Genomic DNA, 18,262 nt, shown 5'->3' on the forward strand with positions numbered 1-18,262 from the left:
CCTACATCTTTAATACCGGAGGATATAATTTAAAAGGCATTATCTGAGACTTGATTCTACTTTTCCAGCAGAGGGCCCAAAGGTTGGTTATGACACAGCTCTGGCACAGAAATGCACCTTCTTGGATAGGATTTCCTTTCTTTAGTGGCACTGTTCTAGGTACTCACTGATCTTCATGAACATCAGTTAAAACCCACTTAAAAAAACAAACAAAAAACAACCACTGGATTCATACAAAGATGACCGAGGAGAGGCAAGCAAGACTCAACAAGTATTTGACCAAATCTGTCAGGTCTGAATGGGAAGAGCTCCATGGAAGAAAGGAGATGCCAGGTAGAACTTCAAAGCTTCGGGCCACAACCAAAACCCAGCATCATTTCAGACAGAGGCAGTAGCCAAACACTGCCCACTTGGGTATGTTCAAGGATGCTGACATCAATATTTCCCTCATCCAGGAAGAGGGGGAGATCAGTTGCTGAACTTTGATTGTGTTCAATTCAATCACCATGTTACAAAAATAGCAAGTTGTCATAATAAAAAATAAGGCTCCTCTACCAGTTATCTTATGTTTTCACCACCAAGCCTACAAATGCTACCGCCATATCCAAAGAACACAGGGAGCAAAGAAACCACATCTGATGTCTTAGCTGAGACCACATGGCTCAGGCTGAGCTATTCCTCTGTGGTGTCATTTCTCTCATATTTCTGGTGTGTCATCTAACCATAAGGATTTTAGTTTTAAATTATATGCACTCAAGGAATGTGTGCACATATACGTGCATAAATTCTGGTTGAGGATGCATGGCCATCCAGAGTGCATGTTACACAGTAGGGGCGAGCCAGCAAAGCCTCGTTTTCCTGGGGCAGCAGCTGTGTGTCACTGTAAATTGCTCCTACGTCCCTTGTGCACCTCCAAGCTCTGGGCAGGATATTGTCCCAGACCATTTTACCCCTGGCTGCTGGCATTATCTGACTTCATTCTCCCTCTTTCCCCGTCCCCTCTCCCAACCCTTGCAATAAACCACATTTTTGAGCCTTTGTTTCTTCCATTTTGATTGCCTGAGGTTTAACCGGTCCAGTTCTAACAGGTTTGGTGGCTACGGTGGGTGCAGGGGGTGGCTTTTCTTCAGCTTTTTCCTGACCAGGAGGGTCAGTCAGTGTTTCAGGAGGTTTACTGTAACCACTGATCACTTTCTGCACTTTGCCTCCTATCTGTTTGCTCTGTTGCTGTTCAGCGAAGAAGCACTGCATGGACTGAAAAACCTCTGCTCTCTGCCAACACCTAGGACCAAGCGCCTTGTGGCTGAGTCCTGTTCTCACAGCTCTCTTCTGGGGTGCAAACTGTGTAGGAAATGGTTGTGTCATTCTCACAGTGGCAGGGGCTGACCGGAACGGCTTCTCATAGATAATGCTGTTTGTTTTGCTGGACTGGCTGTTCAGACTTGGGGACGTAGCCCGGAAGGGACTAGACGTCGGTATAGTGCTTCTACTGCCGATTGGAGGTATGCCTGGTTTTATATCAGTGCCACTTCCTAAGGTTTTCAGTTCCATTTCAGACATTTTTTACTGCAGTTGTGATCATGTTGTGCTCAGTTCCAGCAGGAATTAATCCTCTGAAAGGCTGGCTTATTTGCACAGGACGACTCATGCTCTGTGCCTGCACTTGTGGGGTGGGATGCTGTAATGGGGGCTGAAGAGTCTGAAGCAGAGCAGTTAAAGGCTGTCCCGTAGACCCAAAATTAGACAAGAAAAGCTGGAATGCTGGTAAAGGTACTGCAACCTGCTGGAGAGCCCTCGGTGACTGGGCAGTGTTATAAAAATTTGTCTGACCAGGCTGTTGTAGTTGTCCAGAATAAAGATTTGAAGCCTGGGTGAGATCCACTCTAGCCTGGAGAAGATGTGTAACAGTCAGTTGCGAACCTTCTAGTCCTGATGCCTGACCCAGCTGATGTTCATACAATACAGGAATAGGCTGCATATTTGAAGTTTGTTGAAAGGCAAGACCCAATTGTGCCTTGGCAGGTCTCCGGAGTTGGACAGCTGGAAAGTTGCGGATGGCAGTACCAGAAAGGACCATAGACAGCAGGGATAGACTGCTTTGAATAAAGGCTGGCTGAGATACATACAGTTGAAGTGAAGAACTAAATAATGCCTGAGCCTGGGAAACAGCAGGTCTAGCACCCAGTAGGGCTGGATGCTGTCCTTGCAGTGGTGCATAAATAGGGATTGGAATCTGCTGGACTGAGTTTGGCTGAGAAAGACCTTGTTGGAAGCCTCATTGCTGAGCCAAGGGTGGTGGAGCCAATCGTGCATGTTCAGTGTTGAATAATGACTTGGGTCCATAGAGAAAGCTGGGATTTGAGCTGCTGCAGACTGAGACACGTAGACTCGTGGACTCTGTTGCTGCTGGGTGATGAGCGAAGGCATACAGCTTAACTTGCGGAAGGCAGGCTGCTTGTCTGGGGTTTCACGTTACAAGTATTAGGAGGGTGTGATGTGGTTGTATTCACTTCTCATCTTTCAACCTCTCCTCTAGTGTTTTCCTGCCTCTTATCCTATAAATACATTCAAGTATTGCAACATTTTAAAAACAAACAAAAACCTCCTTTCACTTGGGTCTCCCAGCCCCACCTTATCTCCCTTCTTCCTCCTTTATTAAAATCTATACTGCTCTCCCCACTTCCTTCCCTCCCCAATTCAATCCACTGCAGTCTCTGATCCCCTAGTCACCACTCCTCAGTCAAAAATCATCAATACCTTCCTATTGCCAAATCCAGTGGAGAGTTTTCTATACTTTTCTTATTGATGCACTTGAATCTATTATTCACTTTCTCTTTCTTAAAACTGTCTACTCCCTCACGACTGTAACGCCATCCTTTCTACACAAGTGTGAGTCTCCACTTTGGAATCCCCCTCCACCCACCACGCAGTCATTGGGGTTCCCTCTCAGTCAGCCCTTAAACTACTACTCTTCACATTCCACACGGTGCTCTTGGACAATAGCATTCAGTGTTGAAGTTTTCACTATCACCTATATTCAGGTAACTCACAAGTCTATATCCCAGCCTGGATTTCCTTCCTGAACATCAGATTCGTGTACACAACTCTGTGCTAGGCATCTCCACCAGGACATTTCACAGGCACCTCAAACTAGATCTGTCTCGAGCTGAACTCATCCTCTCCACTCTTACCCCAAACCTGATCCTCCTGTGTTCCCCATCTTAGTCAACGGCACCATCATCCACCCTTCCGGTCATCCTTAACCCCACCCTCTCCTCAGCAATCTGCCTCTAAGATCTGCTCTCTTTATTGCCTTGATTTTTAAAATCTATCCCCTCCCCTCTATGCCCTGCACCTGCTGCTGATGAATTGTGTGGTAATTCATCATCGCTCACCTGGACTATTGAGACAGCCTCCTAACTGGACTCCTAATTCCAGATTTTTCACTCTCACATCCGTTCCCCACATAATCGCTGAAGTGTGTGATCCAGACCAAGATCTGGCCATGTCACTCTCCTGCTTTAAAACCCATTGCCTATAGGATAGAGTTGTAAATTCCTGGCATGACCTACAAGGCCTCCCATTACTTGGCCTCTATCCAGTCTCCAGCGTCAGCCCCATCAATCCTGGTACTGAACATTATGTTGTAGTAATTCTCTGCTCACAGCACGCTGTTTCATCCTCCACACTTCTCTCATTCAGAAGAACCTCCCCCACTTGTCTGGGTCATCTCCCCCCATCCCTCAAAACAACTCCTCCACTGTTGACTCCAAAACTCATTCTTGCCCTTCATTTGTACTCCTAAACCATCCTGTGCTTACCTCTGTCTTAGCATTTACCCATTACTTTGAAGCTACCTGCTCATGGACCTACCTCCCAACACTAAACGAAATGCAGAATCAGGGATTGGGTGCTGGGTGCTGGTCTTTGCTGGGTGATTGCCCACTGCCCCCACCACCCCCAGGGCTGAGCAGAGTGCCTGACACCCACTAGGCACTCAAATAACAATTACTGAATTGACTGTCACAGCAGGGCTATGAATCAGAGACAAACAAAAATACGCAGATGAACTGCCAGCAGTGCCAGGCCTGAGCTGCCCGGTAGGTAAGTCTAGATGCTAGGCCTGAGGCAGCCAGTGTCCCCACAGACACTCAGGACTGTGCTTCACAGCCATCTTCTGAGTCCTGCGCTTACCCCTCTCTTGGGCACAAGCCTCCAGGAAGTTCCTAGTGTAGATCAAGACAGGGAATATCCAAAGGGTATTACAAGATAAATAAATGTGGACCTGTGTGAACAAGAGCTGCCATGTCCCTCAGCCTCTCTTGAGGGAGGTTCCCATCCTTCTCCCACCCACCCTCCAGCAGCCTTCCCATACGACCTGAAACAGAAGGCGGCCACCAGAAGGAGTCAAGTGGCAGAGGCTGAAATAAGCCAAGGAAAGCTCAAGTCCAGGACCCCACAGAATGAAGGGAACATTCTGAGACAGCAGGCAACAAGGGGGACCGTTAGATGTAGCTGAAGAGCCCACACCTGCATGCATCGAAACACGGCCCTCCCTGCCCTGGAGGAAGATTGTTCTGGACAAAGAAGGTACAAGGGCATGGGGTTGGAATAACACCAGTGAAAGAAAACTAAACGTATCTATGTTTACAAAACACAGGAAGCCAGTAAGGGTGTGGACAAAAATGGATAAAGATGGGGTGCCCTTCTCTGGTAAAATCCATGTCAAAGGCAAAGAGCCAGAATGACCTCATTAGCAGAGAAGCTGGCAGGTATCCAGGGCATGAACACCCCACCCTTTGTCCTCACCTGAGCATCTGGGGGCAAGCCAGCCTATCACCTCCCCTAGAGAGTTCTAGAGAGCTCATGTCCTGCCTGGGGAAGAAGTCTGGAGCAGCCTTGGCTCTAAATCATGTTTCATTCACAGATGGAGACATTCACACACCTCTCCCCACACTGCTTCTGCTCTGCAGACTGCAGTGAATGTTTTCAGTTTAAAAACTTTCACAGGAAAAGAGAACTCACTATCTATCCTCTTTCCCACCTCCCCCAGCCAATCAAGCCCAGCGCCACCTCAGTTCGGCTGCAGTGAACAGCTCATTACCAGCTGGACAGGTTGCGTCCTAGAGCCCAAGTGAAGCACCCACAGCCCTGATTCGCCTGTCATTGCTCAAGGAGGAATCCTCTGGAGGAATTGTGGGCAGCTCCCAGGCCCCACCTCAGTGGACTCTCTCCAACAATGATAACAACAAGGAAAGCAAGACTTTATTGAATGCCTCTCTGTGCCAGGCATTGAGCTCCACATGTATCAATATTACCTCATTAAAATCTCCCAACAACCTTATGATATGGGTGCTACCATTATCCTCATTTTAGGGAGGAGGAATTATTAGAGCAGTTCAACGTATTGGTCTGAGGTCACATGGATAGCAAAAGGTGAATCAGGAATGCAACAAAGATCTTTCTTCCCGACTTCAGAAATGCTGCTCTTAACCACTCACATAGAAGGGACCATCTTCCTTGTCATTCATTGTATGGACTATGATTTTGATAGCTTCTGACAGCTGCTCAAGTTTTCAGAACTTTCTTGGTTTCCCATTGGAGTGTACGCTTCCTGAGGTCAAAAACCATTTTTTTTTTTTTTTTCAAAAACCATTTTTAATGGAACTTTGGACGTGATACCAAGAACACAAATGCTGACTGATCAACTGAAGGGTTCAAAACACCACGGATGTTTAATAAATGGTATTTATTGGTTGTTATTAAAAGTCACTAATATTTCACATACCAGGCAAGTCCTTTCCTCTAGAGCAGGTTTTCACAACCTCGGCACTACTGACACTTGGGTCTGGATAACTGTTGGTCATGTTGTCCTGTGCATTGTAGAATGTTTGCAGCACCCTTGGCCTCTACTACTCACCAGTAGCACCCCCTCCACCAGTTGTGGCAACAAAAAATGCCTCCAGACATTGCCAAATACCCCGTGGGTGGCAAAATCACCCCCAGGTGGGAACTACTGCTCTAGAATAAACAAATAAAGATAATAGCACTTATTCTCTCAGCATAAAACACAACAAAGCTTATTTCCACCTACAATAAAACAGCACTCTTATTACTCAGTTAATAAATATGAGAGATCCTGAGAAGTACTTACTAAATAAAAGCCCCAGAGCACCAATTTCAGAAGATCAAGATAATGTTCTTGTTATGCCTGAACCAAATCACTTTCTGCTGCTAGAATCTTGTGTAGTGGGATGTCAAGCTGGTGGGAACCCACGGCCAAAAAGGAAAGGCCTGATTTCAAATCCCAGCTTGTAGCCCCAAATCATTTTTTTTTTTGTAACAAGATGGAGTGGACATAAATGTTTTTAAATCTCAGCTCCTTTACTTACTAGCTTCTGGTCAATTCACTTAATATCACTGGGTCTCAATTCCTGTAAGATGGGAGTGATGGTTCCTAGCTCATGGGATTGTTGTGAAGATTAAATAAAACAGATGCAAAGCAAGGTCTGCCTCAGGAGGGCTTAAAAATAGTCACTCCTTTCCCTGTCCTCACTTGTCACCAGGCCCTTCAGAGCATGATACATACCGATTTATTTTTGCTTTCTCCATGCCATCCAACAGAGCTGTTCTCAACTCTGGCTGCACCTGAGAATATCTGCAGAGCTTTCAAAATGCTGATGTCTGGGCCCCACTGCATACCAACTAGATCAGAATCTTTGGCTTGAGAGTATATATTGTAAGCATTCAAAATTTTATTCATGATAAAAGGAATACATAATCTTTCACACAATTTTCTTTATGCCAAATAATAAAATAATAATGTTTGTATCAGTTCTTAAAATATGGCAATATTATATTATCATTAATAATCAATACATTATAAATAATTTAAATAAATCAGTATATCTCCAAATGGCATCTATTGTATTCTTAGGATCCACATGTTCCATTAGAATTTTTAGATTATATGTTTCAATTTCAATCATCATTTAAAAATAGCCCTTATAGTTGGGGGGGAGGGATAAATTAGGAGCTTGGGATTAACATACACATACTACGACATGCAAAATAGATAACTAACAAGGACTACTGTATAGCACAGGGAATTCTATTCAATATTCTGTAATAACCTATATGGGAAAAGAATCTGAAAAAGAATGAATATATGTATATGTATAACTGAAACTAACACAACGTTGTAAATCAACTACACTCCAATAATTTTTTTTAAATAGCCCTTATATGTTATTCGTTAAAAAGCATCTTTGAAATGGTAATTCTCAACTGAAAGATATGTTAGAATAAGACTTTAATTTCTTAAGTCAATGTTTCTCAAAGTTTCAGGAAACTGTGCTACAAATATTGTATCAATAACAAATTACATAAGTGACAAAACTGCATTTGTACACAGGCTAAAAATAGAGCCTATTTGTTATCAGGAGAGTAGATACTGTTATTTGTTTTGTTTTTAGGAAAGATAAGAAGCTATAGTATACAGTAATAATATTTTAAATGTTGCTACATTGTATCAATTCAGTACAAAAGGAAAACAATCAGAGTTCACAATTAATGGCATAAGTTAGTAGCATCTAACAGAATTAAATGAATTAAAGGATGTTCCTGTGACTCAGCTAATGAAATGATATCGAAAAGGGAAAGGTATGGGCTGGATACAGGGCTGTGTTTCAATAGGGTTGTATATTACATCGGCACATCATAAACTCCATTGGATCAGGGGTTTGTCATTCCCTCAGTGCCTACAACAGTATCAAACCCAGAGAAACAGTCAGCCAACGTCTCTAAAATAACGAACCCCACCTTCCTCTTACTGTGTTATTCTTTCTACTCCTATTACCCTTAGATCCTTAATTTCTTATTTTTTAAATCTTATATTTCTGTTAGCTACCTGAAATCCTATATGAATAAGGTAGGATTTTAGAAAATCAATACACTTTTAAAGAATTGGATGTAAGGGAATTCCCATAAGTAGCAACTTTCCTTGACTTTACCTCTGGAGGGCTGTCTCCATCACTTTCTCATCAGACGACCACATAGATCCATGGCTCATCCAGGGAGTCCTAAGTCACGCCCCACTGATTAAACCATATATTCTCACTATTGAGCTGTCCAGTTAAACAGTACGAACAAGAATGTGAATTTCTTGATAAATACTTCACCCTGCAAAGAAATTTCAAAGTCTAGCTAACAGGAACTAAAGGGAGAGCCAATTGTTTCCAGAGGTTATTGACCAAGGCTTGCTAAACTCTCCCCAAGCACCTTGCAATGCACCTCCTCTCGGGCAGAGCTCTTGCCTCTCCAGGGAGAAACCAGTCACCAAACCAGGGGCACGTGCACAATGTGCAGCAAGCTAAAGCTGAGATGCTGAGTTTGTAACAAAGAAACGGTTTATTCACGAGGCAGCCAAGTGAGGAGGTGGGAGAAGGACTCTCAGATCTGCCTCGCCAAAGGCGAGGGGCTTGAAACGTTTACAGGATAAAGAAGCAGAGCGGTCTTAGGCATGAGGAAAGATGACTGGAAGTAGGGAAAAGGTGAGGTAATCTATGTTCTACCCAGGTCCAGTTTTAGGGTCAGTGGTCCCAACTAGTCTTAGCTGACTCGAACTGGACAAGAGTTGACTCCAAATTCCTAGGCTACGTGAAGCTTCAAGGGTATGCAATCGGCAACAAAATAATTAAGGCGAGCTTGCGCTTACGCTTTGCTCAGAGAGGGCAGGCTATAAGCGGAGGGGGGTTTTAACAAGCTAGTCCCTTACCTGCTGTTCTGTAAGATAAGCTCAAATATTTCTGTTAGTCACCAGTTTCTGTTAACGCCGTGGGGCATGGTTTCAAATGCATGCTGGCCGGCCACATGAAAAGGGTGTCCAAACCTTCCTCCTCCCTCTGCCTGGGATGCTGTTTTGAGTCCCTCTTCTGCTGGGGGTTGGGGAGCATTGAGCCTGGACTTCTCTTCTTGTCTCATTTCACTTCTTCACCCACCAAACCAGACCACGAAGTGCCCTCAAAAATGAACGAAACCAATTTTCAATTTGGGGGGACTGTGGATTCTAATGTTGGAATCCATTAAAAGCTTCAACCTCACACTCAATGAGAAAGAGTTCTTTGACACTCACCCTGAGACAGCTTTCCAGTCCCTACTTAAAAGCCAGCAATCCCAGCTTCTTACCACAAGGCATTTGGGGAAGATATGAGGCAAAGTCTTCATAGACCCTGGTTTCCAGACTTTGGATTTCAGGGATCTAGATAGGGTGCCAATCTTTCCAAATAAAGCCAACTTATTTCTTACTTTGCCAAATAAGGACATTTTAAAAATAAACAGATGAGTGGGAGGGGGTCCTACTATCTACAATCTACGAGGGCGGTATTTTCATTTAAGAAAAATGCCATTTTAATAATAAAATGTCAAAACGCTGTAATGTCGGAATAAAAGGCAGACCTATAAATTAAATAAATTTTTGTGTTCTCTCTTTTTTTTTTTTTTTTTTTTTTGCGGTACGCGGGCCTCTCACTGTTGTGGCCTCTCCTGTTGCGGAGCACAGGCTCAGCGGCCATGGCTCACGGGCCCAGCCGCCCCGCAGCATGTGAGATCTTCCCGGACCGGGGCACGAACCCGTGTCCCCTGCATCGGCAGGCGGACTCTCAACCACTGCACCGCCAGGGAAGCCTGTGTTCTCTTTCAGAATCTCACCATCTTACTCTCATTTCTCTCATTCCATGAAGACAAGTGAACATTGATCAACCCTCTCCCTGGTGGCCCTTCCTCTTAGATTTGCACTGTGACCTGCCATCAGTGGCTAAGAACCACTCCTTACAGAGCACTGACTGTGGCAGGCACATTATCGCTTAAAGCTTGACACAGTCCTGCTGTGTCAAGCTGGTATTATTTTCTCCATTATATGAATAAGAGAACTGTGGCTCAGATAGTTCTCTTATTCATAAGTGAAGTACAATCCAAGGTTACGATGAGGTCTGAGGCCTCTCTGACTCTAAAGCCTGCGCTCTTTCCCCCATGACGCCCATGTTGCATCCCCAACACCTTTGACATACCCAGGACACTGGATCAAAAACCCCGAAGCACCTCGGGCTGATGATCCCTGCAGTCGCCAGGGGTTGCTTCTGGTGAATTTCAGGGAACCTCCTCTCAGACTTTGGCCTTAGAAGAGCAGCTGCCCTCTCCTCTCTGACAGCTCTCCTTCCCAGAGAAAGCAACCAGGTATGGAAGTGCCCACCACACTTTCTACAGCATGAAGAGTTTCAGCAGATAAGCTCTAGGCAGACTGGAAAGTTTGGGGTGCACGGTACAGTCATAGAATCCAGCTTTTTCAACTTTAACAATTGGTCTAACATTCAGCTTCAATCTGTTTTATGCAGATCAGCTGCTAAACCTTTGCTATTCAAGGTGTGGTCCATGGATCAGCAGCACCTTGGCATTACCTGGGAGACTGTTAGAAATGAGGGGCCTCAGGCCCCACACCAGACCGACCGAATCAGAAACTGCGTGTTAGCAAAATGCACCAGGTGATTTGAATACACGTTAAAGTTTTAAAAAGCACTGTTCTAGAATCACGTATGGAGTTTTTTCAAAGTGTGCATTTCCAGGAAATAGAGTCCAAAATTTCAGAGAAAGGGGTGGAGGAGAGGGAAGCCCAAAGGAGTGCATTTTTTAAAAACTAGTTTTCTTGTGGTCCCTGTCCTCAAGAAAGATCAAGTCATTTCTGGCTGGAATCAAAGAACAACTTTGTTTTGTCAACAGCTGTCCCCATAGCTAATAGCTCCCTCCTTCCTAGAGGCAAAGTTGATGACTTCCTACAGACCCTCTCTTGGGCTGAGCTCCACATTGCAATGAATGAATGGAAGACTTCTGCTTAAATCAGAGTTTTCCCCTCTGAGTTGTCCCCCATCCCCCCAGTCTTCTGCCCCAATTCATAGGGAAGGTTAGACTATTGTCTCCATATACTAGCAGGACTCCTATATTTTTTTTTCTCCTGATCCAGTGCCTTAATCTGGTATGAAGGAAGGAAGGAAAGAAGGAAAGGAGGGAGGGACAGAGGAAGGAAAGAAGGAAGGAAATAAATTACCATGCGTTATACACTTACTATATGTCAGACCCACCCCATCCCCCAAAACAGTTTACATATATTTCTCATTGAATGTACATAAAAATATGTAAGATTGGTATTAATGCCTCAATTTTCAGCAGTGGAGACTAAAGCTCAGATAGATTAAAACTCTCCTGAAGCCAGGTTTCTAAACAGGATCTAATACTAAAGTTCTGTCTCATTCTTTCTACTACCCCAACTTGCCTTCACAGAATAGTATATAAATAAAAGAATTTACTGAGGTATAATTCACATACCATAAAATTCAATTCAGTGGTTTTTAGTATATTCACAAGATTTTGAGACTATCACCATGATCTAATTCCAGAACATTTCCGTCACCTCAAAGAGAAAGCCCAAACCAAGTAGCAGTCACTTTCCATTCTCCTTGTCTCCCAGGTCCCTGGCCATCACTTTCTCTCTCTATGGATCTGGGTATTATGGATATTTCACATAAATGAAATCATAGGATAGATGCCTTTAGTGTCTGGCTTCTTTCACTTAGCATAATGTTTTCGAGGTTTATCCATGCTGTAGCATCTATCAGTACTTCATTTCTTTTTACAGTTGAATAATATTCCACGGTATGGATATGCCACATTTTTTTACTCATTCATGAGTAGATGGACATTTGGATGTTTCCACACATGTTGGCTATTACAGAACATGCTCCTATAAACATCCATGTACACGTTTTTGTGTGGACAATGTTTTTAATTATCTTGAGTACATACCTAGAAGTGAAGTTGCTAGGTCATATAATAGTAACTCCATGTTTAATTTTTTGAAGGAATGCCAAACTCTTTCCCAAAATGGCAGCATCCGTTTACATTCCAATCAGCAATGCATGAGAATTCTGATTTCTCCATATCCTTGCCAACACATGTAATCATCTGTCATTTTGATTATAGCCATCTTAATGGCTGTGAAGTGGTATCTCTTCACAGTGGTATCACTTTGTAGTTTTGATTTGCATTTTCCTAATGACTAATAATGTTGAGCATCTTTTCATGTACTTATTGGCTATTTATACATCTTCTTTGGAGAAAGTATTCAAATTCTTTGCCCATTTTTAAATTGGGATATTTGTCTTTTAGTTGTTGAATTGTTAGTGCTCTTTATATATTCCAGATACTGGGCCCTTATCAGATATATGATTTGCAAATATTTCCTCCCATTATTTGGGTTGTCTTTTCACTTTGATAGTGTCCTTTGAAGAACAAAAGACTTTAGTTTTGATGAAGTCCAACTTATCTATTTTTGCTTTGGTTGCTTTTGCTTTAGGCATTATATCTATTAAACTGCTTTTTTTTTTTTACATCTTTATTGGAGTATAATTGCTTTACAGTGTTGTGTTAGTTTCTGCTGTATAACAAAGTGAATCGGCTATATGTATACATATATCCCCATATCCCCTCCCTCTTCAGCCTCCCTCCCACACTCCCTATCCCACCCCTTTAAGTTATATCTATTAAACTGTTGTTTAATCCATGGTCTTAAAGATTTACATCTCTGTTTTTTTCTAAGAGTTTTATAGCATTTAGGTCATTGATCCACCTTGAGTTAATTTTTTATATGGTATGACATAGGGGTCCAATTTTACTCTTTTGCATATGAATACCCAGTTTTCTCAGCACCATTTGTTGAAAAGACTAATTTCCCCCCATCGAATTGTCTTGGCACCCTTGTCAAAAATCAGTTAATCATGTGGTGATCATTTTGTAATGTATAAAAATATCAAATCACTATGTTATACACTTGAAACCAGTGTAACATTGTAAGTCAACTACACATCAATTTTTAAAAATAGTTTTGAAAAAAAGAATGTATGATGGGTAGAAGAGGTTATAAGGTTCAAGACAAAATGGAGTTTGAGAGTGTTTCCAAGCACATAAATATATTATTTCATAAGAATTCTTAATTACATAAAAGGAGTCATAGGACCAATAAATTAGCAAATTGTTTTAATTCTAACATTCAGAATGATTTCACTCTTTTTTGAAGCAACCTGCATCAAAAGCACTCTAGAAGATATACTCAGTAAAATTCATTTATTCAGATTCATTGGGAAAAGGCATTTAATCCTGTATGAATCTCCTCATAACAGAAGTTTAATCTTCATGTAATAGAATTTATCTTAAATGACCAAAAAAATCAGTTGATCATAAATGTATGTGTTTATTTCTGGACTTGCAACTCTGTTTCATTGATCTATATGTCTATTCTTATGCCAGTACCACACTTGTCTTTTTTTAATTAAGGTATAGTTGATTTACAATATTACATTAGTTTCAGGTGTACAACACAGTGATCCACAATTTTTATAGACTATATTCCATTTAAAGTTATTACAAAATATTGGCTACATTCCCTGTGTTGTACAATATATCCTTGCATCTTACTTATTTTATACATGGTACTTTGTACCTCTTAATCCCCTACCTCTATCTTGCCCCTCCCTCTTCCCTCTCCTCACTGATAACTACTAGTTTGTTCTCTAAATCTATAAGTCTTTTTCTGTTTTGTTAAATTCATTCATTTGTTCTATATTTCAGATTCCATATATAAGTGGTAACATACAGTGTATGTATTTTTCTGTATGATTTATTTCACTAAGCATAATAACCTTCAGGTCTATCCACATTGTTGAAAATGGCAACATTTCATCCCTTTTTACAGCTGAGTAATACTCTATTCTATTACATATATATATGTAATTGTAGATAGATAGATGCACATACACACAATAGAATATAAATATAAATAAACAAATAAATAAATAAATATATATATATATATATATATATATATATATATGTAAAACAGATTCTTTATCCAGTCATCTGTTGATGGACACTTAGGTTGCTTCCATATCTTGGCAATTGTAAATAATGCTAGTATGAACACTGGGGTGCATGTATCTTTTCAAATTAATGTTTTCATCTTGTTTGGATTTCTGGATCATATGATAGATTCTATTTTTAGTTTTTTGAGAAATCTCCATACCATTTTCCATAGTGGCTGCACCAATTTACATTCCCCCCAACAGTGTACTAGGGTCCCCTTTTCTCCACATCCTCACCAACATTTGTTATTTGTGGTCTTTTTGATGATAGCCATTCTGACAGGTGTGAGGTGATATCTCATTGTGGTTTTGATTTGCATTTCTCTGATGATTAGCAATGCTGAGCATCTTTTCATGTGCCTGTTGGCCATCTGTATGTCTTCTTTAGGAAAATGTCCATTCAGGTCCTCTGCCCATTTTTTAGTTGCATTGTTGGTTTCTTTGATGTTGAGTTATATGAGCTGTTTATATGTTTTGGATTTGGATGTTTTGGATATTATATATTTTGGAGAAGGATATCAGTCATATCATTTGCAAATATTTTCTCCCACTCAGTAGCTTGTTTTTTTCTTTGGTCAAGGGTTTCCCTTGCTGTGCAAAAGCTTTTAAGTTTAATTAGGTCCCATATGGTTATTTTGGTTTTGTTTCCTTCGTCCTTAAGAGACATCCAAAAAAATATTGCTACACTTTATGTCAAAGAGGGTTTGCCTATGATTTCTTCTAGTTTTATGGTTTCCAGGTTTACATTGAGGTCTTTAATCCATTTTGAGTTTACTTTTGTATATAGAGTGAGAAAATATTCTAGTTTCATTCTTTTACATGTAGCTGTTCAGTTTTCCCAGCACCATTTATCGAAGAGACTGTCTTTTCCTATCGTATGTTCTTGCCTACTTTGTCAGATTAATTGACCAAAAGTGTCAGTGTTTACTTCTTGGCTCTCTCTATTCTGTTCCATTGATCTATGTGTCTGATTTTGGGCTAGTATCATACTGTTTTGCTTACTGTAGCATTGTACTGCAGTCTGTAGGCTGGGAGCATGGTGCTGCCAGCTCTGTTTTTCTTTGAGATTATTTTGACTATCTGGGGTCTTTTGTGTTTCCATACAAATTTTAGAATTATTTTTTCTTGTTCTTTGATAAATGTCAGTGGTATTTTAATAGGGATGCCACTGAGTCTGTAAATTGCCTTAAGTAGTATGGTCATTCTAACAATATTCATTCTTCCAGTCCCTGAACATGGTAAATCTTTCCATCTGTTTGTGTTGTCTTCAGTTTCTTTCATCAGTATCTTATACTTTTCTGAGTACAGGTCTTTTACCTCCTTAGCTATTTTATTTGCAGGTATTTTATTCTTTTTGATGCTATTGTGAATGGGATTGCTTTCTTAAATTTTCTCTGATAGTTCATTGTTAGTGTATAGAAATGTAACAGACTTCTGTATATTAATTTTGTATCCTGCAACTTTACCAAATTCATTGATGAGCTCTAGCAGTTTTTTGGTGGTGCCTTTAGTGTTTTCTATGTATAGTATGATGTCATCAGCAAACAGTGAGTTTTACTTCTTCCTTTCCAATTTGGATTATTTCTTTTTCTTCTCTGATTGCTGTGGCTAGGACTTCCACAACTATGTTGAATAAAAGTGACAAGAGTGGGCATCCCTGACTTGTTCCTGATCTTAGAGGAAATGCTTTCAGTTTTTCACCATTGAGCATGATGTTAGCTGTGGGTTTGTCATATATGGCCTTTATTATATTGAGATATGTTCTCTCTATGCCCACTTTCTGGAGAGATTTTATCATAAATGGATGTTGAAGTTTGTCAAAGCTTTTTCTGTATCTATTGAGGTGATTATATGATTTTTATTCTTCAGCTTTTTAATATGGTGTATTACGTTGACTGATTTGCAGATATTGAACCATCCTTGCATCCCTGGGATAAATCCCACTTGGCCATGGTGTATGATCCTTTTAATGTATTGTTGGATTTGATTTCCTAATATTTTGTTGAGGATTTTTGCATCTATGTTCATCCACGATACTTGCCTATTATTTTCTTTTTTGGTGATATCTTTGTCAGGTTTCAGTATCAGGGTGATGCTGGCCTTGTAGAATGAGTTCAGTGAAGTTCCTCTGCAATTTTTTGGAATAGTTTAAGAAGGATAAGCATTAAGTCTTCTCTAAATGTTTGGTAATATTCACCTGTGAAGGAATCTGGTCCTGGACTTTTGTTTGTTGGGAGTTTTTCTTTATTACTGATTCAATATCACTATCTGTAAGTGGTCTGTTCATATTTTTTATTTCATCTTGGTTCAGGCTTGGGAGATTGTACATTTCTAGGAATTTGTCCATTTCTTCTAGGTAGTCCATTTTTATTAATATATACTTATCTGTAGTAGTCTCTTTAAGCTCCTTTATATTTCTGTGATGTTGGTTGTAACTTCTCCTTTTTCGTTTCTGATTTTATCGATTTGGATCCTGTCTTGGGCCCTGGGACCTCTGGCTGCAGGGCCCTGGGCATTCCAGGTCTAGTGCATGTGCACTAGTGTGTGGGGCCAGGTCCTGGGCCTTCTAGTGGAGGCCCTTGACCAGGCTGGCTGTGGGCTCTGGGGGTATTAAGGTAGCCTGCCTGCTGGTAGGTGGGACTGTGGCCCCCACAGGTAGTTGCTTGGCCTGAGGTGTCCCAGTATTGGTGCCAAAAGCCTGGTGGGTAGGGCAAGGTCCTGGCATTAATTAGCTAGAGGGAGGGTCCCAAAATGGCACTTGCCAGCACCAGTGTCCTTGTGGTAGAATGAGCTCCCAGAAATGGCTGCCGCCAGTGTCTATGTCCCCAGGGTGAGCCCCAATTGCCTCTTGCTTCTCCAGGAGACTCTTCAAGATCAGCAGGTGGGTCTGACCCAGGTCCCTTTCAAATTACTGCTTCTGCCCTGGGTCCTGGAGCTTGTGAAATTTTGTGTGCACCCTTTAAGAGAAGAGTCTCGATTTCCCCCAACCCTGTGGGTCTCTGCTGGCCTTCAAAGCCAAACATTCTGGGGGGTTGTTTTTCCAGTGCAAGACCTCCAGGATGGTGAGCTTGATGTGGGGCTCAGCTTTCTTACTCCTTGTAAAGAACCTCTGCAATTGTCATTTTTTTCTCAGGGGTATGGGTCTTGATAACTCCTGACCTCCTACTTGTCTCCTTGTGGTTCCTTCTTTATATCTTTAGTTATAGAAGATCTTTCTGGTAGACTTCAGTGTCTCTCATCAACAGCTGCTCTGTAAATAGCTGTACTTTTGGTATGCCCACGAGAGGAAGTGCGCTTATTGTCCTTCTACGCCACCATCTTTCCACACTGTCTTGATTACAGTACCTTTGCGGTTTTGAAACTGGTAAATGTGAGTCCTCCAACTTTGTTGTTGTTTCAAGATCATTTTGACTATTATGAGTTCTTTGTTATAGTTTTCAGTATACAAGTCTTGCGCTTCATTTGTTAAATTTATTCAGTATCTTCACTGAATATCTTCAAGTTTATCGATACTTTCTTCTGCCAGTTCAAATCTGTTCTTAAGTCCTTCTAGTGAATTTTGCATTTCAGTTATACTTTTCAACAACAAATTTTCTGTATGGTCCTTTTTACCATTTCTATATCTTTATTAACATTCTTTTTTGTTGAGACATCATTCTTAAACTTTTCTTTTATTCTTTAAACATGGCTTTTGTTAGTTCTTTGAACATATTTATAATGACTGAGTTAATGTTTTTGTCTAGTAAGTCCAACATTTGGACTTCCTCAGGGACAGTTTCTATTGGCTGGGGGTTTTTTTCTGTATACAGAACACACTTTCTTGTTCCTTTGTATGTCTTATAATTTTCTGTTGAAAATTGAACATTTAAAAAATATAATGTGACCATCGACCATTCTACACACCAGATTCCCCTCCTTCCCAGGGTTTGTTGTAGTTCGCATTCATTATTATTTGTTGTTGCTGCTGCTGCTGCTGTTTATTTAGCAACTTTTCTGAATTAATTCATTCTGCAAAGTCAGTATTCTTTATTATGTGTGGCCACTGAAGTCTCTGCTTAGTTAGCTTAGTTGTCAGCTAATGAATAGACAGAGATTTCCTAAATGTCTTGAACCAATAAGTCGCTCAATCTTTGCCAACTTCCTCTCTGTGTGCATGCCTTCACTGGTCAAATAGGCAGTTTACAACTCAGCCTTTGCCTACATTTCTTACTTGTATAGACCCTCAAGGTGAGCCAGAGATAAGAGATTAGGGCTTTCTCAGATCTTTTCTGGGCATGTGCATAGCTCTGTACATGCAG

General features: G+C 41.1%; 1 pseudogene; it reads right to left on the reverse strand.

Annotated features, from left to right (window-relative positions):
* Nucleotides 1–975: 975 nt before the first annotated feature.
* On the reverse strand, nt 976–3,468 carry LOC116757730 (annotated as a pseudogene).
* Nucleotides 3,469–18,262: the final 14,794 nt, after the last annotated feature.

This window comes from Phocoena sinus, chromosome 8, assembly GCF_008692025.1.
Source record: "Phocoena sinus isolate mPhoSin1 chromosome 8, mPhoSin1.pri, whole genome shotgun sequence".
NCBI lineage: Eukaryota > Metazoa > Chordata > Mammalia > Artiodactyla > Phocoenidae > Phocoena > Phocoena sinus.